This window comes from Chlorocebus sabaeus, chromosome 2 (genome assembly GCF_047675955.1).
Source record: "Chlorocebus sabaeus isolate Y175 chromosome 2, mChlSab1.0.hap1, whole genome shotgun sequence".
In the NCBI taxonomy this organism is placed as follows: domain Eukaryota; kingdom Metazoa; phylum Chordata; class Mammalia; order Primates; family Cercopithecidae; genus Chlorocebus; species Chlorocebus sabaeus.
Window position 1 is genome coordinate 59,531,021 of NC_132905.1, and position 26,617 is coordinate 59,557,637.

At 42.1% G+C, this 26,617-nt stretch overlaps 1 long non-coding RNA gene across 1 annotated transcript in view; it reads left to right on the forward strand.

Annotated features, from left to right (window-relative positions):
* Nucleotides 1-26,347, forward strand: part of LOC140709576 (uncharacterized) — a 47,920-nt gene extending 21,573 nt beyond the window's left edge. The window contains exons 2-4 of the long non-coding RNA XR_012090075.1: nt 22,647-22,780; nt 25,565-25,709; nt 25,842-26,347. This is a non-coding gene — a long non-coding RNA (uncharacterized lncRNA). The remainder of the gene's footprint in view (nt 1-22,646; nt 22,781-25,564; nt 25,710-25,841) is intronic.
* Nucleotides 26,348-26,617: the final 270 nt, after the last annotated feature.

The window sequence follows — 26,617 nt, forward strand, 5'->3', positions numbered from 1 at the left end:
TTTCACATATGGCTTTTAGATCAACATTGTCCAACAGGGCTTACTGTTCTGATGATATGCCTGTTTATCTTCAGTTCTGTTCAGTATGGTAGTGGTGGCTGCATGTAACATTGAGCTTGTGGAATGTGGCTGGTGCTACTGAGGAACTGAATTTTAAATTTTATTTAACTTTAACACTTAAATAGTTTCACGTGGCTAGTGGCTATTGTCTTGGATAGTGCAGTTTTAGGTTGTCCTTAGTTGTAGTACGTATATTCTGTGTTACTGCTTGTTTCCAATAGTATGGATAATTGAGAATCGACTAGTTTTTTTCCTCTCCAATTTAATTAATCCTTTAGGTGATTAGGACATGTAGCATTCATAAGGAAGACTTCTTTTTTTTTTTTTTTTTTTTTTTTGAGACGGAGTTTCACTCTGTCGCCCAGGCTGGAGTGCAGTGGCACAAACTCAGCTCACTGCAAGCTCCGCCTCCCAGGTTCACGCCATTCTCCTGTCTCAGCCTCCCGAGTAGCTGGGACTACAGGCACCTGCCACCATGCTCGGCTAATTTTTTTGTATTTTTAATAGAGACAGAGTTTCACCGTGTTAGCTAGGATGGTCACCATCTCCAGACCTTGTGATCCGCCCACCCCGGCCTCCCAAAGTGCTGGGATTACAGGCGTGAGCCACCTTGCCCGGCTAGGAAGACAATTTTTTTTTGAGACAGGATCTCTCTTTGTCATCCAGGCTGGAGTGCAGTGGCGTGATCTCAGCTCATTGCAACCTCTGCCTCCCAGGTTTGAGCAATCCTCCCACCTCAGCCTCCTGAGTAGCTGGGACCCCAGGCAGGCGACACTGTACTTGGCTAATTTTTTTATATTTTTTGTAGAGATAGAGTCTGATTATGTTGCCCAGGGTGGTCTTGAACTCCTGAGCTCAAGTGATCCACCCGCCTTGGCTTCCCAATGTGCTGGGATTGCAAGTGTGAGCCACCACGCCCGGTCAGGAAGACAACAATATCATCAATAGCCAGCCTTCTCAGAGTTCTGGTTGTGTTCTCACACATTGCCTGGGTTAACTAATCAAATCTTCCCACCAGTTATGAGGGAGGTAGTACTTTTATCTTCATTTTGCAGTTAGGGAATGAAAGAAGCACAGAGAGGTTAAGTGACTTGCTCAAGGCCACATAGCTAGTGGCTGTCCAGCTGTCCTCTTTCATATCCCATCTATGTGTGGGCTGGGCTTTCTATTTTTCTGCATTTACAAATGTGTCTACCCCTGCACTACTTCCACATAGTTTTATTAATATTTACTAACATTTTATATTAAGTTCTGATAACTGCAGGCAAGTCTCCCTCTGTGTTATTTTTCAAATTAGTCTTTATCCATTCCAGAGCCTTTGCTTGTTTATATTAGGGTCTCCCAACTTTGGCATCATTGGTACTTGGGTCTAGATTATTCTTTGTGGTAGGGTCTGTCCTGTGTGCTCTAGATGATGAACAACATCTCTGATCTCTGTACCTAGACTTCAGACATTGCCAAATGTCAACTGGGGCCAAAAATCACCATTGGTTATAAACTATAATTCTGTATAAATTGTAGAGTCAGTATATCAAATTTCAGAAACAGTTTGGTCTGACTGTTGATTGAAACCCTGTCAAATTTATAAATTAGTTTTGGGAAGAATCACTATCATTATAATACTGAGTCTTCTCAAACATGGACCCATTTCACCTCAACATCTTCTCAATCTCATTTCATATCTTTTAATAACATTTTATAATTTTCCTCATGAAAGTTGTGTGCAGGCCGGGCGCGGTGGCTCAAGCCTGTAATCCCAGCACTTAGGGAGGCCGAGACAGGTGGATCACGAGGTCAGGAGATCGAGACCATCCTGGCTAACACGGAGAAACCCCGTCTCTACTAAAAATACAAAAAACTAGCCGGGCGAGGTGGCAGGCGCCTGTAGTCCCAGCTAATGCGGAGGCTGAGGCAGGAGAATGGCGTGAACCCGGGAGGCGGAGTTTGCAGTGAGCTGAGATCCGGCCACTGCACTCCAGCCCGGGCTACAGAGCAAGACTCCGTCTCAAAAAAAAAAAAAAAAAAAAAGAAAGTTGTGTGCATCTTTTGTTAAATTTATTCCTGGGCGTCTTGTAGTGTTTTGCTATGATAGAGAGATTTTTTTCTTTTCTGATTCCAAGAATAGGTCATTACTGGTACAAAAGAACATTCGTAATTTTTAATGTGTCTTGCATATGAAAATCTTCTTGAACTCTTTTATTAATTCTAATAGTCTGCACATCTTCTAGAATTTTTTTATGTAGATAATTATATTGTCTGCAAAATAATCACAATGTTGACCCATTGTTTAACATTCTTGCACCTTTAACTTCTTTTCCTCATCTCATTGCATTGACTAAGACCTCCAAGAAAATGCTGAATTCTCGCAAGGACAGAGGGACACTTTCATTTTACAAGCAAAGAAACAAAGACTTGGGCCTGTCCAAGGTCATTCAGTGAATTAGAACAGAGTCAAGGCTGGATTCTAAGGTTTACAAACTTCTTTTTCCTTTATTCCTTCTTGCTGCTTTTGTTTTGGTTAATTTACTTAACATAAAAACAATTTGCTGTCAGACCCTTTTCATTTTAAACCTGTTAAAGCCCTAAAAGAAAGTTACTTACAGTCTTTTAATACCTGCGGAGTATAATGCATCAGCACACTGATATTGACACAAAACCTCTGTTATTTTCTCATTATAAAAGCGTGTAAACTCTTTAATATCTACTAGTCTGCAAGTATGTTTCCACTTGGGAAACGCCTGCACTAGAGTCTTCCTGCTAGTGAGCGATATTAAGAGGATCTGAGTTCTATAATAACAATAGCTATGTTTGATGGATCACTTAAAATTAAGCAGGTACTATGATAGATACTTTACAAGTATGCCCTCACTATGTCTTTATAACAATACTCTAAGGTGTCTATTATTATCCCTGTTTTACAGATGAGGAAACCGAGCTTCAGGGTATTAGGTAATTTGCCCAAGGCCTCTTGTTTCTAAGTTTGCTGAGCCTGGACTCAGACCTGGGTTGGACACCAAAGTAAATGGCCTACTTGCTATAGATTTTGGTCACCGTTAGGTGTACACATGTAAAATTAATATTGGATGAATTCAAATTCAGTTTGACGGGTCTAGGAATTGTTTTCACTGCTTTAGCTTAAGCAAATGAAGTTATCTCTTAGCACTACTTCCACATAAGTACATACAAAGTAGTAATAGATTTGATTTAGTAAATGCCTCCAGTATGCTGGGCACATCATGCATATTGTCTCTTATATGCATAACAAATCTGAAGGAAAGCCTTGTTAGTACCACTTTAGGGATCAAGATACTGGGGTTCATGGAGATTTAGTAACAGCTAGTAAGGAGCACAGCCAGTTTGCACACTGCTTCTTGCACCACATCAGGCCGACCAGTTGGCTTGTGAGCCCAAAGCAGTGTTTTGGTCACACTAGATTCTCAGTTGAAAAAATATAGTCCAGCAGCTGCATTTTAAACAATCATTTCCATCATTATTCAGTATGTGGAACCCAAGAGGCCTTCTATAAACATGAGTACATGTTCCCAGACAAAGGAGATAATATCGGTGACAAACAGCCATTATCTAGAACATCTGTTAGACTGTTTCTCCTGGTTTTAAATAATGCATGGCATGCTCTAATTCAGGTGTACTCTGAAAACCCAGCAGCTTCTCCCGTGATTTCTGTGATCTCTGGGTATGATGAATGAGAATATCTGTTGATCATGGAGTACACCACTTAATCAAGCACTTTGGCTGCAGATCAAATTTTCTATATTTTTAACTATAATTATAGCTATAACCAACACTACTTATCTTGCTTTATAATTTACATAGTGATTCCACATTCAGTGTCTCATAAGCATTTAATCCCCAAAATGGCTCTGCTCGGCAGTCATTAATATTGTCCTCACAATAGTGTTTTTGAGATTGCCCATATGTATCGACAAAGAGAGATATCCAAGAGATATTGTTCTTTGAGAATAATGGATTTTTGCAATATGGTTTAATGTGATACCGTTTTAGTTTAATAGTGTTCAGAAAAGAAGATGAAGGAACATGTATTAAGCAGTTAGTTGATATCTCTGGGGGTAAGAGTTTCGCAAAAGCTTCTTCATTCTATTTTACATATGCCTGAATTCCTTTTATTAGTTTTTAAATTTAAATTTTATAAATGCAAATGGTTTCTTTAAATATATATTTTACACAAATACAAAGTCATACAGGTATATTGTTTAAAAAATCGTACTATCCCATAAGGCTGGTAATAAGAGAGATAATCTACCTTGTCACCTCCCTCACCCTCACCAGTATTAGAAGGCAACAACTCTGAACTCTTATAGAGCACCGTTTTAGGGATTAGGAGACTGGGATTCATAGAGATTTAGTAACAGCTAATGAAGAGCAGAGCCAGGTTTGATATTTATTACTCCATCTCAAATTGAGTGGTTTTACTGTTATTTGTTATTGCTTGGTTTTAGATATTATATATTGACTTCCTGCTGTGGAAGATGAGGATTCAGACCCCTTCTGTACCTTCCTTTCATCCCTCATCATTCCACTGTGGTCATTTCATTAGTCAATGTGAGATATGCGCAGTATTATGACTCTAGGTCAATACCATTTGCAGCCAAGCCACACCATGTGCTGTGTAGACTTACATTTCCATTCATGTACAATCTCTCCTCCAAAGTTGGTAACAGTCTCTTTTTAAAAAACTTTTGCTTGTTATTAAAAGAAAATCAGTCATTCATTTTCTTTCTTTTTTTTTTTTTTTGAGACGGAGTCTCGCTCTGTGGCCCAGGCTGGAGTGCAGTGGCCGGATCTCAGCTCACTGCAAGCTCCGCCTCCCGGGTTCACACCGTTCTCCTGCCTCAGCCTCCCGAGTAGCTGGGACTACAGGCGCCTGCCACCTCGCCCGGCTAGTTTTTTGTATTTTTTAGTAGAGACGGGGTTTCACCGTGTTAGCCAGGATGGTCTCGATCTCCTGACCTCGTGATTCACCCGTTTCGGCCTCCCAAAGTGCTGGGATTACAGGCTTGAGCCACCGCGCCGGGCCTAGTCATTCATTTTCAAGCTTTCTGCTGGAATCTTGTTTCTTCTCAAGACGACACAGGGCAGGGGAGGTTCAAAATTGGGACTTAGTATGGGAGGGTTATTGGCTTCACCCAGGAAACAATTCAAGGTCAGTGGTGAGAGAAAGTAACTTTTAAAAAGCAGTGCTTGGCTCATAAACAGTGTGCCCAGCATCAGCAGTGTACACTGGCAACTGTATTTATACCCACTTTGAATCACATGCTAATTAACAGGTGGGTTATTGAGAAGTTTCTGGAAAAGAGGCGGGAAGTTTCAGGAATCATTTAAGTTAACTTCCAGGCTGTTGCCATGGCCTGTTGCCATGGCGTTTACAGGCTGTCATGGCACTAGTGGAAGTGTCTTCATGGTAATGAGCAGTGAGGCCAACTGGAGGTTGCTTTCGTTGCTGTCTGTTGGTTTTGGGTGGCTTCTTCCCTGCATCCTGTTCTGGCTAGATCCTGCTTCCATCAGTGGGGTTGTGACTCGAAAATAAGTCCTGCCAGTCTCCTACTTCAAGGATATTCAAGTATTTTGGAAGCAGCTTTATCATCTTGATGACACCCCTCCTGGGTGTCCCCATCCTCTTGTCCCAAGATTGCAGGCCTCTCTCCCGACCTGCTTCCCCCGGCCACCCTGGAAGCTCCCCGAACTGTCAGCATCTGGTTCTTTCTGCTTTTCTTTTGGGATGGATCTCACCTCAAAAGAATGTTTTCTGGATACCACATCTTTCTTTCTTGATTTACTGCCTCCACCCCTGCCATTTGCTTGCCTCTTTTCAATTTCTGCTCCTTTAAATCATTTTAGAAAGGTTTGAGGAAGGAACAGTGATCAATACTTGTATTTGATCTTCCAGGTTTAACCTGAAGTTCCCTATATTTTATGACCAGAAAAAAAAAATAAAGTTTTTTTTTCTATTAGGGTAGAGAAACCTATATTTTCAAATTTCACTACTTAAATTTTTCTGTGCCTTGTCTTCATTGTGTGGGTGCACCGTTCACCAGGAACTGGTAAAATCCACATGGGGAGGCACCTCTCAAGTTGCTTTCTGCAAAAGGGAGCCTAAAAGAGACCCAAAAGTTTGGCCTGAAAAGTTGGAAAATGGCTTTATTTTATCCTTGTGCTTGTTGACAGCTTGCTGAATACAGAATTTCAGGTTGGAAACACTTTTTCTCTAGCTTTGGTGGTGGTGTTGAGAAGTCCAAAAACATTTTGATTCTTAATCCTTTGTGTACACAATTTTATTTTCTTTATGGAAATGTTTAGAGTCTTCTCTTTGTTTTCAATACTCTAAAATTACCAAATAATAAGCCTTGGTATAAATCTATTTTCACCTATTTTGAAGAATATTTGATAGGGGATTGCAACCTGGAGACTCATGTCTTTCAGTTCTGGTAAACCTTATTGAGTTATTTATTTACTTGAAAAAAGAATATTCTCCTCTCTATGTTTTCACTCCTGAACTTTCATTGGTGGTTATTGAACCTCCTGGACTGATCTTCTAATATTAAAGGTATTTTAAAGTTTAAATTCTATGTCTCTTATTTTTTTTTTTTTAAAGAGCTTTTGTTAACTATACTTCCCAAACTTCTGCTGAGTTTTCTACTATCATATTTTTAATTACTCTTTTAAGAGACAGAGGCTTGCTATGCTACCCAGGTGGAGTGCTACCCAGGTGGAGCGCTACCCAGGTGGAGCGCTACCAAGGTGGAGTGCAGAGGCTATTCACAGGTTTGATCACACAGTGCACTGCTGCCTTGGACTCCCGGCCTCAGGTGGTCTTTCTGCCTCAGTCTCCGCAGTAGCTGGGACTACAGGCATGTACCACCATGCCAGCATATCTTTTAATTCTTAAGAGCTCGTGTTTTGTTCTCTGACTGTTCCCTTTGTACAGAATATTGTTTTAGATTCATTGATATAGTAGCTTCTTTTGATTTCTCTGAAAATATTAATGACACTTTTTTGGTATAATTTTTGTCTTTCTACATGGGCTCTGTTTCCTCTAATTTACTTTTTTCTGTTTTTTCTTAGGGGGGATCTACTTCATGCTAGAGCTTTTCTTATAAGTCTGGGGATCCTTAGCGGCTCAAATTTAAAAGTGGAGCACTGAAAAGCAGACTGGAAATTTTGTGCATATAGTTGAGGCTCATCACTTATGGGTTCCACTGTGTGGTAATCTTTTCAGGTCATCGTAGGAGAGCTCTTCATGTCAGGATCTAGGTCCTTTCTCTTGTATTGGTCGAATTTCCCAGAGAATAATCTTCTCATTTTCTTTTGGGTAGTATATTTATTGACCAGTGAGTCTGGGGGTAAATAGGTTTGAGGGTTCCAATACTCAGTATGGAAATTCCATAGAATGAACTATTTGTAGTATGGACACCTGTCCTCCCATGTGTCGCTGCAATCTACTCTCCTGTTCTCCTTGTCTCTTTTTAATCCTTCCTGCCCCACCCCACCCCACTTTAAATCATTTTAGAAGGGTTTGAGGAAGGAGCACTGATAAGTGCTTTTGTTTAACCTTCCAGGATTAACTGGAAGTTTCCTATGTTTTATGACCAGAAAAAAGAAAAAAGTATATATATACTTTGCATCTGGGCAGAGCAAACTATTGTTAAAATTCTACTGCTTTAATCATTGTGTGACTTGTCTTCATTGTATGGGTGCACCATTTACTAAGAATTGGTGAAATCCAAGTGGGGAGTGAGGTTTAGTTTGGTGTAATAAGAAACAAAACAGCTCGGAATGTCTTCCTTCCTTCCTTCTTTCCTCCCTTCCTTCCTCCCTCCCTCCCTCCTTCCCTCCCTCCTTTCTTTCTCTCTTTCTTTCTTTCTCTCTCTCTCTCTCTTTCTCTCTTTCTCTCTTTCTCTCTTTCTCTCTTTCTCTCTTTCTCTCTTTCTTTCTTTCTTTCTTTCTTTCTTTCTTTCTTTCTTTCTTTCTTTCTTTCTTTCTTTCTTTCTTTCTTTTTCTCTTTCTTTCTCTCTTTCTTTCTCTCTCTCTTTTTTTCTTTTCTTTTTTCAGAAACAGCATTTTTCTTTGTTGCCCAGGTTTGTCTTTCACTCCTGGACTCAGGTGATCCTCCTGCTGTTACCAAAACACCAGGGGTTTGTTCTAGGTGCTGGTGCTTGCTGCACAGAAAGCCAATTGCTGAGACAATGAGTATTGCCAAGGAAGAAGGCTTTAATCAGGTGCTGCAGCCAAAGAGATGGGAGCTCAGTCTCAAATCTATGTCACTGACCACTACAATTGGGGGTTTATACCATAGAGTAGGAATGTAACTAAGTGTGGGAAAACAGGAATTATGGAGGGGTAAGGAAGAAGAGTTGGTCTACAGGAAGCAGGTGGTCAATTAGGCAATCATGATGGGTGAAGGGTCTGGTGTCTCATTGTCTAGATGCCGTGATCTGGTGAGTTTCAGTTCCTTGATACCATCTGGCAGGTCTGACCATTGGTTTTCTGAGGGAGGAACTCAGATAAGACAAACGCGTTTCAAGCTTTAAGACCAAGAAAGTCTATATCTATGTTTATCCAAAAAACAAAACAAAACAAAACAAAGCAAAACAACAACAACAAAAAACCCAGTGAAGGCATCAATTCTATGGGACAATTGGGCCAGTTTCACCACCTCAGCCTCCTGAGTAGCTGGGACTGCAGGTGTGAGCCACCATGCCTAGCTTAGCTCAGTATTTTTCAAGTGATTTCCATCATTAGTAGGCTGTGAAATCAGTTCATTGGATTATGGGCAGTTTTGATTTTTTAACTAATGAAATTGAACAGACTAGAACAAAATAGAAAATATGAGTGTTGTTATATATGATAAGTGTAAAAATTATTTTATAAAATTGTTTTATATCATATTAAAAGCATATGTGTATTGCATTGTGATATAAATCTCATTTCTTACTGCAGAGTATGTCCAACAACATTTGAAGGTCATGCTTTTGCTAAAAATTATTGAACTTAGCTAGAGAATTTTTGATGTTTGCCTTTCCAACCAGTTGAATCAAATTCAATTTAGTGGTGTAGGACATGCCCTAATCTGAGGGCTTTTGGAAAATTTTCTCAGTGGGTTGATGAAGAAGGTAAATGGTTCTTGGTCACTGGGCATTTTTGTTTGTCCACATAAACCTTTCACTTTTCTATCCTAGCTCAATCCTACACTATGCTATCCTAGGAAGACTACCACTTGCATGTAGCTATTGAAAATTCGATCTCATATCACTTGTTTCATGAGTTTTGATTGTAAATTAGGCCATATCTCAGCGAATTTCAAACTAGAACCCATCTAAGGACAAGCACGATTTCCAGTGGAATTGTTACCTTCAAATTTAAATGAATCTCAGGATGGTATTAAATTGTCATGTTGGAGGGGTGTTTCTTTGATTGAAATTTTGAGATGATATGGCCTAGTGTAGGAGAAAACTGTATTTGTCATTTTGATTTTTTTAAATCACAGAAAATGTTATTTTCTAAAAATGACTGCAACAATATTTTCCATTTCACATGCTCTTTCAGCACTGTGCCACTCCCCCATCAACAAGTAGCATTTTCATCCCCTCAGGTGGGCCTTTGCAATGGCCTCAATGAATTAAGCATAGTGAGAATGGTGCTATGCATCTTTCAAGGCTGGGAAGTAAAAGGTTATACAACTTTCGCCTGGCTCTCTCTCAGGATCCTTGTCCTTAGAACCCAGCCACCATGTTGTAAAGAACCCCCATAGAGAGGCCTCCATAGAGGGGAGCCAAGGAGGTCAGCCTTCGACCTAGCTGGGATCTCAGCTAACAAGCATGTTAGTGAGTCGATCCTCCAGTGGTCCACTGAATTACCCCAGCTGATACGGTATGCAGCAGAGATGAGACATCCCCACCAAACACTGCCCCAAATGCAGATTTGTAAGAAAAATAAATGTTGCTTTAAGCCACTAGTTTTTGGAGTTATTTTTAATGCAAAAGTGGAGCAGGATAGGGTAGAGTAGGACAACACTTGAGGAGGACAGAGTAGTGACAGGCTATTGTAGCTGACACGTCACCTACAATGTCCACTATCATGGTCCCCTGTTTACTAGTAGAATCTCTACAACAATGAATCCACCTGGAAAACTATGTTTTCCAACCTCCCTTGAGAAGAAAGTAGGCCAATGTGACATGAGTAGGAGTTACTGGGTGGAACTTCTGGGGAAAGATCACTAAAGGGATTATTCAACTGGGAGTTACCTTTTCGTTCTTGCCCCTTTCTCCTTTTCCTGTTCATGGACTTGGATATAGTGGATGGCTTCAGAAGCCATCTTGTGACCATGAGATGACTTGAAAATGGAGGCTGTAGTCTACAGATGGCAGAAAAAAAAACAGCAGTAACCTAGGATTGATTATATGGGGGAACCTTCAAATCAGTCATGGAATATCTCCAAAACCTTAATGTGAGTGATAACAAACAGCTCATCTCTTTGAACCACTATTATTTTGTGTCTCTGACTAAAAGTCCAAAGTCAACCTAACTGATACAGATGGGTACTAATTGAAATCATCAGAATGGTGGTCACTCTAAGTGTTCTACTGAATGTTAAGTAATACTAACTACATGAGATTTAATATCTCTAAATATTTAAGATCACCTATTAGGCTATGCATCACTCTTTACTTGTGTTATCTCATCTAATCATGAAACAGAGAGTTATTAACAAGGGTATTCTTAGCTCCCATTTTATATAAAAGGCAATTGAGAACCAAAGACATGTGGAGAATTGACTCAAAATCACAAAGCTAAGTGACAGAGTTGGCTGATTCCACTGCTCCAAGTCAGAAGTTGTAGCTGTTTTGTGGAAGATGGCATAGAATAGCATTTAAGGAGGAAGGATTGGGGCCACAGAGAATTGGGATTAGGTCTTCACATGATAGTGCTTTGATCAGTGGCAAGTAACAAAAGATCTTTGTCTCTTCATTGGTAAAGGGAAGGCTAACACTATCTGCCTAAGAGGTATGCCATGAGAATTAAATGGAATAATGCCTCTGTGGAAGATTGTGTTTTCTAAAAATGGCCACAACAATATTTTAAATCCCCATGTTTGCCTTACAATGTGATTTTGATACTTTTCCCATCAAGAGATGAACTTTGTGTTCCACCATCTTAAATCTGAACTTGCATGTATGATGGAAATGGCACTATGTGACATCTATGGCTAGGTCATAAAAGATGATACAGTTCTTACCTGGTCCTCTTGCCCTGTTTGCTTTTGAAACCAGCCACCATATTGTGAGGAAGCCCAAGCAACTCATGGAGAGGCCCACATAGAAAGAAACTGAGAAACCAGGTGTGGTGGCTTATGCCTGTAATCCCAGCACTTTGGGAGTCCAAGGTAGACTGATCACAAGGTCAGGAGTTCGAGACCAGCCTGGCCAACATGGAATTTTTCTACTAAACCTTGTCTCTACTAAAAATACAAAAATGTGGCAAGCACCTGTAATCCCAGCTACTCAGGAAGCTGAGGCAGTAGAATCGCTTGAACCCAGAAGGCGGAGGTTACAGTGAGTTGAGATCGTGCCATTGCACTCCAGCCTGGGCAACAAGAGCAAGACTCTGTCTTAAAAAAAAAAAAAAAAGAAAAGAAAAGAAAGAAACTGAGAATCCTGGCCCCCCACCCTGCTTGAGCTCTCAGCCAGCACCAATTCACCAGCCACAGATCTGAACAATCCTGGAAATGAACTCCTAGACTCCATTTGAGCTTCCCCAGTTGACACCACATGAAGCAAAGATGATGTTCCCCACTGGTACAGGTTGACGTGCCAGATTCATAAACTAAATAAATGACGTTTTTTAAAAGCCACCAAGTTTTTGAGTGGTTTATTTATGCCACAGTAGATATGTGGGAACAGACGTGAAGCACAGCATCTGCTGTTTAGTAGTACTTGGTGAAAGCTCACAGTGATTATTATTACTAATATTATTCTCATTGTTTAAACTGCATTCTTCCCTCCTGACTACGGATAAAGATATTTGGATACTGGACCGAAAAAGTCAGAAGACAGAAATCTTTTTGGAGATTTCTCTACAGACCCTTAATGAAAAAAGTAGGATTCTGACTCATGACTACAGTTTAGTGCCCATGGAATTATAAAAACAGAAAGGGTTCCATGTTCCTGTCTTACCAATTCCTCATCTTTAGATTGGCAAACATGCAAACTACTCAAACGTGGTATTTTATCCTGCTATCAGAGCTTTTAGAGGGGAGGAGCTGCAACTTATTCTTCTAGGGGCAGGGAAGACCCTAAAAATCTCCCATGACTTCATGGGGAAGCTGAAGGAAGTTTGAACTGAATTGTTGGTCCAGTAAGGTACCCTGGACCAATGCAGGGGAACCCTGAACACCGAGATGATGATCAAGGTGGCATGGACTGCATCATGGGGATTCTGAGGACAGAGCTAATCAGACTTCAGGGTTCTATTCACCATCTCTCCTGTGAATGAAGCAACCTCTGGCTAGGGTTCCTTTCACAATAAACATCGATAAGCTTGTAGATAGCTATTTTGTCTTTCTTTTTCTGGGCTTATTATGCAAACTCAACTTTCTTCATTGCTCTTTGCCAAATCTCCTCAACTGTTTTTTTCCACACACACTTTAAAGTGAGAAGACTAAATCTAGACACAATTAGAGCTCAATCAAACCTGCTTAACACAAAAGGCTGATCCTTGACCCCCACATTTCACACATGTGCAGGTGCTCCTAAGGGCATCATCCTCACATGCTTTCTTTATAACTTTTATTGAGCTTAGGGTCCACTATGACTCCAAGATTTTTTCTATTCCCTGATATTTGTGCTCTTTTTTCTTCCTCCCAATTTTTACTGGTTGGCATAGTGTAGCCAATCCCAATTAATACACTTGGCTGACAGGGCCCTCCCTGATTCTTACCGCTTTCCTGGCTTAATCTTACCATTCTCCCTCTTGTTCATTATATTCTTGGTATATTGGCCTTCATTCAGTTTTTTAGCCCAGTTAGCTCTTTTCTTTTTCTTTTTATTGTTCAATGTGCCTGGCATTCAGTAATCTGTAGCAAAAGCAGTCAGTGCCCCATTCATATCCCCTTAGCATTCACTGTCAATGGCTTCCTCCTCAAGCATATATGCACATCTCTACCTGGGGTTTCCTGGGGCTTGGGAAGCAAGCTGTACTGTGGGTAGGGAGAGCTGGAGGTGGGGATTAGGTGGAGTGGGGCGGGGGGAGAAGGAAAGGGTTGATCCATTGGGAGCAGCTCTCAAGCATGATGGACGGACATTTGTGGATCAATAATCCACCTTCATGTTCTACACCATCTCCCCAAATTCCCAAGCTGGAAGGACTGTGCCTCCATTGCTCATAGCACTAACTTGCTCATTGGCACTCTTCCCTGCCTTATTTCCTCACTCCCCTACCCATGTTTCTTGAAGTCATCTCCCAAATAACTACTTACACTCCAATCCTTGCCTCAGATCTAAGACATGGGGTTTATTGTATGTTTGTGGTTATTATTAACAGCAGAATGGCTATGGTAAAACAAAATGTCTCAACCAGGCACCTCACAAGATGCCACCAGCTTCAGTTCATAGAAGGTGTTTTGCAGTTGAAATACCTGGTTATACTCTGACAGGGTTCACATTCATTCATTCAGCCATTCAGCAAATATTGATTGAGTGCTTACTCTTAGCCAGAGGTAGGAATTTCAGCATCAGAAGTGGCTGTAAGTGGTTGCAAATCCGAATTAGAATTACTGCTGGGAAAAGAGGAAGGTAGCCCTAATTCCAGGGAAACAGAAAGACAGCCCCAATCCCTTCCCACTCCACTCTGACTCCATTTCCCTTTCCCTCCCCTCAGCATTCTGGCTGCTCCTTAAACAGAACTCAGTCAGCTCCCCTCTGAAGTTTTCCACCTTCTTCATGAGATCTTTAGACCTCAACCCCTTTCTTTAACAGCTGCTCCTCCAATCCCTTAGCCTGAACTAGTTTCTCAGGGTGAATCAGCTTATCTCCTCTATCTCCTCTTCTAAGCATTTAGTTTCACCCTCCTCTGCTTTGGCATCACCTATTACCTAGATATGTCCTAGACTATGGCACGGCACATGCCTACTTGGAAATGTGTCTCCCTTTCTAACTTGCAATAGACATACATGGCAGCTGTTGATGCCACACCCATATGCCACTGCCCTTACCACTTTGGGAGCACACTGACCTGATTTCCAGCTGGCTGCACCTGCATTTATTGATCTTAACTTGACTTCCCACCTGTGCAGCGATCACCCTCAGGGATGGTAGACTTGATCACAGGCCCTTTCAAGGTTGCTTCTGTTCCCTATCCCGCCTCCCTATTCCTCTACCGATGTTTTCTTCACCTTCCAAATAAACCACCTGTGGCTGAATCTTTAATTTAGAATCTGCTTCTGGGTTAGCCCAAACAAAGATTTAGTTTTACATTTATAGTTAATTTTAAGCAAAATATTTGTATTTCTATTTCTTGTTCCATCAAGTACAGACACTATATCCTAATACTTTTTAAATTTTATTTTACTTTAAGTTCTGGGATATATGTGTAGAACATGCAGGTTTGTTACATAGGTATACATGTGGCATGGTGTTTGCTGCACCTATAAACCCATCATCTAAGTTTTAAGCCCTGCATGGATTAGATATTTGTCCTAATGCTCTCACTTCCCTTGCCCTCCATCCCCCGACAGGCCCCAGTGTGTGTTGTTCCCCTCCCTGTATCCATGTGTTCTCATTGTTCAACTCCCACTTATGAGTAAGAACATGTGGTATTTGATTTTTTGTTCTTGTGTTATTTTGCTGAGGATGATGGTTTCCAGCTTTATCCATGTCCCTGCAAAGGACATGATCTTATTCTTTTTATGGCTGCATAGTATTCCATGGTGTATATGTGCCACATTTTCTTTATCCAGTCTATCATTGATGGACATTTGGGTTGGTTCCATGTCTTTGCTATTGTGAATATTGCTGCAATAAACATATGTGTGCATGTGTCTTTAGTAAAATGGTTTATATTTCTTTGGGTATATACCCAGTAATGTGATTGCTGGGTCAAGTGGTATTTCTGGCTCTAGATCCTTGAGGAATCGCCACACTGTCTTCCACAATGGTTGAACTATTCAGAACTTGTTATCGGTCTATTCAGGGATCTGACTTCTACCTGGTTTAGTCTTGGGAGGGTGTATGTGTCCAGGAATTTATCCGTTTCTTTTAGATGTTCTAGTTTATTTGCGTAGAGGTGTTTATAGTATTCTCTGATGGTAGTTTGTATTTCTGATTCTTTTCAGTCTAAGATCAGATATTTCACCTTCTTTCTCTTCCACCTTTTCTCTATTTTTCTACATGTATTTCTAGTTCTGTCTTCACTTTTACAGTGTTTACGTTGCTAACATTTACATTCTGTAATAACATTTGAATAACCTTGGGTTTTTTTTTCCCCCTGTAAGTTGGTTCTAAAAGTTGAAAACCAAAAACTAAGTATACATTATTATGCCTTTATATCTACCTTGAATTGCAGGACCAAGTGGATTTGCCTTTTCTTCTTCATGAGTTCCATGCCAAGAATCCTACATCACTCAAAGGAGGATGTTTCTAGCACTGAGGGCAAATAGAGTTCCCTTTTTACCCACCATTGATTTCTCACAATCATGTCACAGTGTAGTCTGTTTTGCAGCGGAAGCTTGATTCTCTTGCGCAATTTTGTTTCCCTAGTACTCCTCCTCTTATCCCAGGTTTTGCTTTCTGCAGTCAGTTACCCACAGTCAACTGTTTTTATATTTTGAGAAAGAAAGAGAACACACGTACACACTTACCTAATTTTTATTACAATATATAGTTATCCTTTTTCTATTTTATTATTAGTTTTTGTTGTCAATCTTTTACTGTCCCTAATTTATAAATTAAGCTTTATTATAGGTATGTATAGAAGCAACAGTTTACATTGGGTTTAGTACCATCTGTGGATTCAGGTATCCACTGGGGTTCTTGGAACATATTCCCTGAGAATAAGGAAAAACGACTATATATTTTTTTTCTTGTAGAGATGTCACCACGTCACAGCTATTTTTAAACTTCTTACTGATTCTATCAGTTGGTTTCATCCCAGTCTTTCATGAATATATTCTTTGTGGAGCCTACGTATTTTCTATTCCAATTTGGATTTTTGCTTTATAGACCTACTTTACAACTCTCACTCTTGCATTTCTTCTAGCTGCACTTTAGGGCTCATTCTACTGTTTTTTGTATGCGACTCTTTCAGTCTATTAATTTTTATTCTTCTTTTGTTGTGGCACAGTCTTAAGTAATTTCTGTGAAAAAGATATTAGGAGATTTATTTTCTGAGTCCTTGAATTATTAAAAATGTGTTTATTTTATCTTAGATTTAATAATAGTTTGGTTGGGTATAAAATTCTTGCATACATTAATTTGAGTATAAAATTATTGTAAATTAATTTTCTGATAGAAACTTGAGTACTTTTCTGCATTGGCTAATAACACCCAGTATTGTTGATCTTAGTATGAGCCTCAATCCTTTGTATATGCCTTAAGTTTTCTGTCTTTAAGCATTTTATATTTTCATTATATCCTTGGGAATCTGATATTTCATAACTATGTACACAGTTCTGAATCCTTTTTCACTCATTTTGCTGGCGTGCTGTGGGCCACTTAAAGATGCAGATTCAGATTAAATTCTCTGGCAGCCTTTCTTCTCTTATTGCATGTCTTTGATAATCCTCTCTCTACTACCCCTGTGCCCCTGCATTTCATCTGAAACTGCTAATGCTCAGATCATTTTCCTTAATTGATTCTCTGTGCATTGTACCTTCTCTATTATGATTTTGACCATTGTATATTTGCTTTGCATTCTAGGAAATTACCTTGACATTATTTCTCAACATTTACATCAGATTTTCAAAACCAGAAAACCTATTTTTAATTTCCCAGAGCTCTTTCTTATTTTTTGTTCAATTTTTAGGGCATTTCATTCTGGTTTTGTAGATGTGATATAATCTCAAATCCTTCTGAGGTCATTAATTAGAGTTTTTTTTTTTTTTTTCTTAATTTCTTCTTTGGTTGCCTGAATTGTGTTTGTTTCCTTTGGTGTTGTTTAGTTCTGTTTGTTTGGTGCTTCTGCTTCATGTAGTAGTTAGTATTCTCTATATTCCTGGTGATCTGTTTCGGTGTTTTTAAGAAGGAAGACATGGATCCATTTTACTAGGTAGCTGGTGTGCACTTTTGCTGCTATTAGTTGTGTGGTTTGGGTGAGGCACCTGCATGAGGGCAGGGCTAACTGACTGGATAGGCTTCACATTAGGGAGAAGAGGCAGGGAAGGAGGCTTTGGGCCTGGGGACCCCCAAACGCCAGAACTAGGAGGGCACGGCCATGGGTGCTGGTACACACTCTAGGAGTCCTGGCTCCTAACTCCTAGAAAGCGTGTTCAATTTAGAAGAGAAAGCTTTGTTGTCGCCATTGTCTTTCTCTTCCCCAGGAGCTAGAGGAACAAGCTGGGTGGGCAGCCTGCCCTTTTTGTGCTCAGACTTGGAGGAAAAGTAGGGCAGGGTGTAAGAAATGAATGGTGCAGTAGGTTGGGAGTAGGTTTTTAATTCCTCTCCTATTTTGCAGTCCCTTTTCCTCAATTGCTCAGTCCTGGTCTGCTGGCTGCGGAGCCTGTGTCCTGTTGGCAGGGTGGCCCTTTCCCTACGGTCCCCTCCTGTGCCTTCTGAGCCACAGTTTCCCTCACACAGGCTTGTTCATCAATCCGCTCCGGCCACTCAGGCCCTAGCGTTATTTTTTAGAAACCTCTCATCCTTTGCTTTTTGGTTTCCCTACTGCTATCCTTTGCTCTTAAGAGATTTTATTCCTTGATTCCTCCATGTTCAAGGTGTCTTAGGAGAAGAAGAAGACAAATAGTATGTCCTGTCTCTATCTACAATTTGCCCTTTTTTGAGAGTTCTACTTTGGGTTAATTTTCCTGGTATTAGAACAAGTCCTGCAATTTTGACCAAGCCCAGTTATGGGAAATAATTTGGTGTTCCTTTCAGCTGATGTTTCAATATTTGTTCATTTGAGGAGAGGTGTCTAGGAGGGGTGCTGGGCAGCAACGGCTGGTGGTGGCGTGGTGGGTCCCTGGCTGTCCCAGGTGACTGTGCCCAGTCCCTAACTCACAGGCCCCAGTCCATCAAACAAAAGCTGGTTCTTAGCCAGCACCAGCTGCTCTAGGTAGAAGTTCATTAACCACCAGTAGTTACCTAAGCTTGACCCCTGGGAACTCTGATTCCCTACCCCTGGAAGCTTATTTTAAAAAATCTCCTTTGCCCACACTAGATGAGACATGCTCTGCTGAATGCAGTTTTCTTCATGTGACTCTATTTCCAGTGGCGTTTGGGCATCTCTCACGGAGAGCTCTCTCATCCATGGGCACCTCTGTGCAGGTGGCTTTCCAGGAGAGCCCAGCTGGGAGCACAATTCGGGAGAGTTTCAGAGCCTTCTTTCTGTGCCCAGCAGAGCCACTCTAAGATCCACTGGCGCTGGGACTGCACCCACTCTTGGCTGCCTTTCCAGGCCATTCAGCAGCCCATTGTTTGCCACAGCCACACTCGAGTCTCTCGGGCTGTGCCCATTTCCAGCAACTCTGAGCGGGGTCACCAATTAAAGGAGGAAACAAAACGTTTCCTGAGCCGGTGGCCTCCGGCTGGCTCTGCTTCCTGTTGCTGTGTGAGTGCGGGGCTCCCGCGTTGCCCACGGCTCCCACCGTTCTCCATGTGTGTTCCTCTCCACGTCTTCTTTATTCCTCATTAGCTTTGGTTTCCTCTCTCCCCCTCCCTCTTTTACATGTCTGTTATTTCCAACCCTTTAGCCACACAAAATGAGGGGTGCCCTTTTCCTGTTGCCTCGGGAGTCACTCCTCCCTCAGCCGTCACCTGCGGATGCCGGGCCATGGCACTCGGCCACTTCTTGGCCACAATGGGAGCTCTCAGAGCCGGGCGGCGCAGCCTGGGCCGGGTGCCAACATGCCACAGCGAGGCAGCTCGGCCTGCAGAGGGGCGTGAGCCTGGCAATCAGACCCTCGCAGAGCCGCCACCGACTTGCTGTGGGGTCTGGGGCAAGTCACTTGACCTCTGCTTAGCTCCTCGTCCCAGAGAGGAAGTGAGGATGGCTTCCCTGGGATGCTGGAGGAATTGTCAATGAAGGCACGACGCCTCCTGGCCCAGGCCTGCAGACCCATTGCCAGCCTCTTGGATGAGTGGTTTTGTGCATGCTCTTAGACAGAAACACACACACACAAATACACATGCACATATGTAGACACACATGCAAGCATACATATATTCATGCATTCATATATGTACTCACAGACATAAACATAAATACATATGCACACAGACATACAAACATACATTTACACACAAGCACACATGAACAACCAATGCAGACACACACAAACGTGCACACTCAGGCACATAAATATCCCCACACCCACACAAGCACATTATACAGACATACACACTTTTTATATCCTTAACACACACAATTGCAGACTTATTCTTACACAAAATATGCACATATATATGCACACATTTACACACAGACATACACACTCACATACAAATGCATGTTCACCACAATCAAGGTTACATATAAGAGTGTGTATATAAGTGGGTTTCCCAATGAAGCAAATATAAACCGAATGAAATTTCAACTTGTCTTTATGGAAACGAAACAAACAGCTTGAAATCTCTGGGATTTCGCCCGTTCTTTCCTTGTCATACATGTCAAAAGTCCACGGCCCATGTGTGCTAGTCACTGTGCCAGGCACGGTGAGACATATGACAAACAACTGATGTGGCCTCAGGCCTTGAGGGACTTATGGGCTCTTCAGGGAACACAAGCCAATGACTCAGGGCACTGATGTGCTAACACACTTGGGTAGGGAGCTTATGGGAGGGTCCAGCTGTGGCACAAAAGATGGAATGTTGCATGCGGCCAGAGGAGGAGGATCAAGGAGGCCTGCATGGAGGCAGAGGCTCTTGATCTGGATAACTCCACCAGATCAGGGTGGAACACTTTAGCTGGGCTTGGTATCAATGACTCTGACTCCAGACATGCATGTGGAATGTGTGGGAAAGAGCAAAGGGTCCCATCAATTCATTCTTCTTTGAAGAGGTGGCTTCAAGTGCCTGCCATGACCACAGGGGTTGGGGGATTCTCAGCTACATCTGGGCCACTGCAGGCATCAAAGCTGGAGAAACAGAGATGACCACCACTCAAGCACCTTCACACCTAGCCTTGCTCGACACTCTGAGTGAACTACTTGCACATTTTTCTTCTGTAGCTGTGTATCTGTGGTGATTGACTGTATTTTTTAAAGGCAGTTGCATCAGTATTTTTGTTCCACATGCTCTTCCAGAACCTTGCCTCATTTCAACCAAGAGGTGGAGTCTGTTTCCCTCCCCTTGCACCAGGGTAGGACTTTGTTGACTACCTTGGTGAATAGAATGTGTGACCTTGGGGCTATGCCATGGAAGGTGGTAGTGTTTCCTCATGGCTCTCTCTTTGGGTCAAGTGCCTTGGGAGCCTGGCACACATGGAAGTCCAACTGTCCTGAAGTTGTGTGGAGAGACCACACAAGGACAGAGAGAGATGCTGAGGTCAGGGATGAGCCCCTGCTGGTCCAGCCCCAGCTGTTTGCATCTCCCCAGGGCTGGCACCAGCCATGATCGATGGGCTTTCTGATGACTCCATTCCAGCCTTTGGGCTGCCCAGCTGATGCCTGATAGAGCAGAGATGCACTCTTCCTACAGAGCCCTATGCAAATAGCATCTTCAGGAACCAAACAAACTTGCTGTTGGCTTAAGCCACCAAGTTTTGTGGAGGTTTGGTACCCAGCAACAGACAATTGGAGCATCAGTTCAAGCAAATGTTTGATCACGTTTGCCCTTAAGGGCTGAGACAAACCTTGGGAAATCTTGGTTACTCTTGGAGGTCTTATTCAAAAGGCAAAGTCTTCACATGTGGACTTTTAAAAAATTGCACTCCTCCTGGAACACTGGAGAGGAAAAATCCAAAGGATCCGAGGTGCCTCTTTGCAGGCAGGTGGCTTTATCTAAACACACGATCATACAAACCACCTGCTGTCCTGCCTTTCCATGAACTTGGCTTCTTTTCTACCAGGTGTAGGGAACACAGCCATCCAGCATAAACAACACTTTCCTTGGGCTTAGAAAGTCTAATGAAATGAAAGTGACAATCCTGGCATATTTGGGATTAGTCTTTGAATCCGTATGGTTCATTCTGCAAGGCACACTGACCTCCCACACTAGCAAAGGGGACAGCCCCTTACAGCCAGGGATCTCTAGAATGGAGAGTCACCTGTTCCATCTGCTTCATGCTACATGAAGTTACGTGAATGTGCCTGCTAGTCAAGTCATGGACAGTTAAGAGACAGAGAGAGGACATCTTGACTTAAAAATACACGTTTAAAGCATTTCCAATCTACCATAGGTGAGCATTTTCATAAAATACAATAACAGGTTGAGTGTGGTGGCTTACTCCTGTAATGCCAGTGCTTTGGAGGCCAAGGAGAGGGGATCACTTGAGATCAGGAGTTTGAGACTGCAGTGAGCTATGATGGCAACCCTGCACTTCAACCTGGGTTACAGAGTGACTCTGTCTCTAAAACAATAAAAATAAAAATACAATGCAATAACAATGAATTACTAAGAAAATGAAATAAAAATATACACTAAAATTCAAGCCTAAAATTATTATTAGATTTAACAGACCTAAAGTTACTCTGCTTAATTAGGTATCAAAGTCTCTAAGTGGTTGCCCTCCAAATCTCCACCGATCTCACTGCAGATCAGCACAAATCCTCAGTGCACCAGCTCAGGTGCCCAGGACCATCCACCGACTAGCACAGGTCTAGAGAGCAAACAGAAGCTATTTTCAGGAAGGCAGGGTTGGAATGGGAAAGGTGCGAAGGAAAAAAGCCATCAAATCTGTGGGACCCAGGTGTAAGAAGTAAGAGAAGTGGGCTGTCTTCAGCAGGGGAAGCGCCAAGACAGAGAATGTTAGGGTTCCATACAGACTGACTTTGTTCACTCTTTGTTTTTTAGCCTGAGGTTGATCTTTAGATCAGATAAGAGTCTCCACTGGAGAGAGGGTGCACAGGGCACGCGGATTTGTAACTTCTGGCATTCTGGCAGAGACTGGTATTAGGGCTCCCTTAATTAAAAGCAGATTCTATTTCCAGTCCTTCAGAGACACCAAGTAGGCTCCAAAGAGCCTGGCCAAGCACACAGTCCTCACCCCATGGTATTCTTCTTGGACGTTTGAACCTTGGAGTTGCAAGAATTCTGAGGCTGCTTCAGGGTGTGTGTGTGTGTGTGTGTGTGTGTGTGTGTGTATGTGTATGTGGTGTATGTCAGCCCAGTATCTAGCAATCAACTTCCATGGTGGCATGACACTTGTAGCATGACTGACAGATATGTCCTTTCCTTCTTGGATAGTGTCTGTTCTAACATGTCATCTGGGATCCCTTGGAATCTACATGTACAGAACCGGTTGCTGCCTTATTGAGTTGGCGGGGACAGAATAGCTCCTGGTTGGCAGCATGGGTTGTGCAGAAGGACGGACCCTGCAGGTAAATCACAGCAGATCTCGGCCATGTTTGCAAGTATGTTACTTAAAAATTTCCAATTCTAATGCATTTAAGAGTTTTCATGATTCATGTCATTTTCACCCATCTTGCATTCTGCTGTGCTTTCTTGGGTGGAAGGGAAAAGCATAGCCTTACAATTCAGAGGCATCACCCATGTCGTTTCTCACCATTATTGCATCTCATAGCCCTCAAATCTTGCTCATGTTTTGTTACCACTTATAGCAGTTTGGCGTTATTACAGAGTTTCAAATCCCAACATTTTTTGGGGGAGCATTCATAAAAATCTCATATGACATTTATGCCAGTTTAGTACAATATGATGATACCCAGCAATTTCACTTTCATCATTTAGACCAAAGGAATATTTGTACACATGCACGAGGCAGTATGTGAAAGGACATACGTTATGGCAATTTCTGGAAAAATACAAATTTAGAAATGCCCTAAATAGCCATCAAAAGGGAGATGGACAGATAAACTCAGATTCATTCACACAATGGGATACTCTCCGGCGGTAAAAAGCACGAGACATATCTGTAAGTGAGAACATGGAAGGGTCTCAAGATGCACTGCTGACCGAGGAAAGCAATTTCCAGATAATACACGCAGCATGATAGCATTGCTGAAGGAAACAGAACCTCATACACTATAAAGCATGACCACAGGTTTTCTAAGGGTACATACCTCATAGAAAATAATTTGTAGTTCACCATCCAAAACGATGACAGTATCTCCTGTAGTAGGAGAGGAGGAAACCGAGAGTGGTGGTGCTCAAAGGGGATTTTTAGCCTTACTTGTAATTCTTGGAGGTTTTTTTTTTTTTTTTTTTTTTTTTTTTTTTTTTTTTTTTTTTTTTTTTTTAAATGAGGAAACATTACTCATGTCTTATTTATGTAGTAATAAAATCATGTCAGAAATCCGGGTACACTGATGAGCATGACTATCACCCCTGGCAATGTCTATCTGAGTAAAGGCCAAACAGAGATAAGAGAAAGAGACAAGAGCACTCACAGAGTAGTGCTCAAGGCCAGGGCCCATGACTCCAACTGCCAGAGCCTCCAGCTACAGCTCCACCCCACAACCCACCGGGCTGCGGCAACCCTCAGAGGTTTCCTGGGCTTGCTGCCAGCTGTGGGGTTAGGAAGTTGAGAGAATGAACCCTGAAACCAAGCCACCTGGCTTCCCATTCTTCCGATCCTTCCAAGCGATGTGATCCCTGGGGAAGTCATGCATCCCTCAGTGCTTCAGCTCCCTTGAGTGTCAAGTGGGTATAAGAATAGGGGGGTATTGTTGGAGTTAAATTAAATCATATGATCAAACCTTTACAATGGCACCTAGGACAGAGACATCTCCACGTAAATATTATCTGCTACTATTAATCTTCAAAAGCTTTTCTTTTTTTCTTCCTTGGAAGTTTCTTTAGGGACTCAGATGTTTAATTTCCACTAAGATCAAGCCAGCTCCAAAGCCTACTCTTTTATTTCAGATCCTTGATAAGTAGCATTACGGGAAGGTTTAAAAGAAAGTCAGGTCCAACATTTCGTTGTATGAATGGAGAAACTGAGGCCCAGAAATGCAAGTCTCATTGCTGGTCCTCCCAGGAAGTCAGCAGAAGAGCTAGCCCAGACCTCCTCCCTCCTGACCCCTCTGGCCAGCTCTGTGACCATTGGTACCACACACTCTTCTGACAGGAAAGAGCAGGAGTTGAGCTGGGTGCCCTGGCTCATGCTTGGAATCCCAGCACTTCGGGAGGCTGAGGCAGGAGGGTTGCTTAAGCCCAGGAGTTCAAGACCAGCCTGGGCAACATGGTAAAAGCCCATCTCTACAAAAAAATATAAAAAATTAGCTGGGCCTGGAGATGTGTGCCTGTAATCCCAAGCTACCTGAGAGGCTGAGGTGGGAAGATCACCTGGGACTGTAGTGAGACGTGATCACGCAACTGCACTCCAGTCTGCGTGTTGGAGTGAGACCTTGTCTAAAAATAAAAAAAATAATAATAATAAAAAAAGGAAGCTGGAATTGGCTTGTGGAACAACAGAATTGGAATTTTTCTCAAAAGACTGACTTATCCCACTTTGGAAAATGGGCAAAATACTCCTGCAGCTCTGGCAAAATTCTATGGAGTCCTCAGTTATGACCGTGACAATGGTACAGACAGGCTCGACCCTGCTGGTGCCACAGAGCAGGGACTGTGGGAGCCTGACAATGAGCTTTCATGGCCCCAGGACAGGACAGAGAGGAGGCACCTCTGCAGGAGGCTCGGAGATTGAGATGTGCTCGTTGCAGGCAGGCAGCTGCCCTTCCCATGGATGAGAGCAGCCCCTCTCTTCTTCAATATTGACCAGCAAAGAAACAAAAATCCATCTTAATACTTTTTCAGTGGAAAATGAAGCAGTTTATTTAATATTATTTGGATAACAAGCATCCACATGAACAGGATTCGAATGTCAGTTGTCTTCGGGGAAAAAAGATTTATTGGTTGGTAAATATTGAGAAAGAAAAGCTGATAAAGAACAGTTTCAGCTGCGGCTTCTGCCCGGAGCAGGAGAACAGGCCTGTGTTGTATTTTGGGGCCCTGGGAAGGCAAAAAATTGTGAATGTCTTTCTTTGTTGGTGGGTGTAAAAGTGGAGCCCGCTACAAATAATTTCTTATTTCTTGTCGCATAGATTTTAAATTATGTAGCTTCCCTACCTTGTTAAGTATTAAAGCGGTCTTGTTTAAGGAAGAGACACTTAAATAATGAAGCTTATGTATCTTGTTTTCAGACATCAATATCTGGCTTTGAGTGGCACAAAGAAATAAAGGAATGTGGATTCAGACCTCACTGGGATGCTTGGCAATTCTAATTCTACCCCAGACTGCAAATGGACACAAAACTGTTGCGACTTTTGTTGAAGAGGAGAAGGATGGGTGAGCATGTGACATTGGGAAATTGTATTTTCTTCTTCGAGTTCTTCTGTTTCCGAATATTTAATCCTACTGTTCTCTTTTTTAGTGAAGGTCTCTTTAGTAAATAATCTCTGCTGAAATTGCTTCGGGCAGCACAGAAGCTGGATTCAGAAGCAGGCAGGTCTGGGGATGCGGGCTTCGGCCACTCTGATGCGAGGAAAGACTGCCATCTCGTGGTCAGCTCGATCCTGGCACCTTGGTGAGAGTCCAGGCTGCAGAAAACCGGGCTTGGGGAGGAAATGGTGCTGCAAACTGGATTTCTGCGGGACAGTGTGGATGCCTTTAGAAAACACCAAGAAAAGAGCTGAGTGCCACCCAAGGTAGGTTTCAGTGAATCCTCTGTAGGTGTGTTGTCATCCCCTGAGCCAAACACACACTTCACGCACACGCTGTAGGCTGCATGAAAATGAGGTAGAAATGTGGGGAACACATAATCCCGTGGAGAGAACAAAGAGCCGAACATGGAAATACCTCCGGCATGCCTGGCAGAGAGAACACTCAGGCTGAGAAAAGGGGACAGTAACTTGTACCACAGATAAGGAAGTAGCCTCTGGGGAACCAATCAGCAGGGCATCTGGTCAACCCCTCAGACAAAGTCAGGTCTGAGCAGGCAAGATCTATGGATCTGATTTATTAATATTTTCCCAATTAAAAAGAATCTGATTGTAAAACTGTTACATGTGTTGTGAGAAAAAAAGAAAAAACAAACAATATAGAAATGTACAAAGAAGAAAATGAAAGATTGGAAGCGTCCTCACCTTAGGGACCCATTATTAACGCTTTAGGTGGCCAATCTTCCAGACATCTTGCTACAAATATATCCAAATGGAAATTAAAAATGCACTTTCACATAAGTGCAATCAGACCTT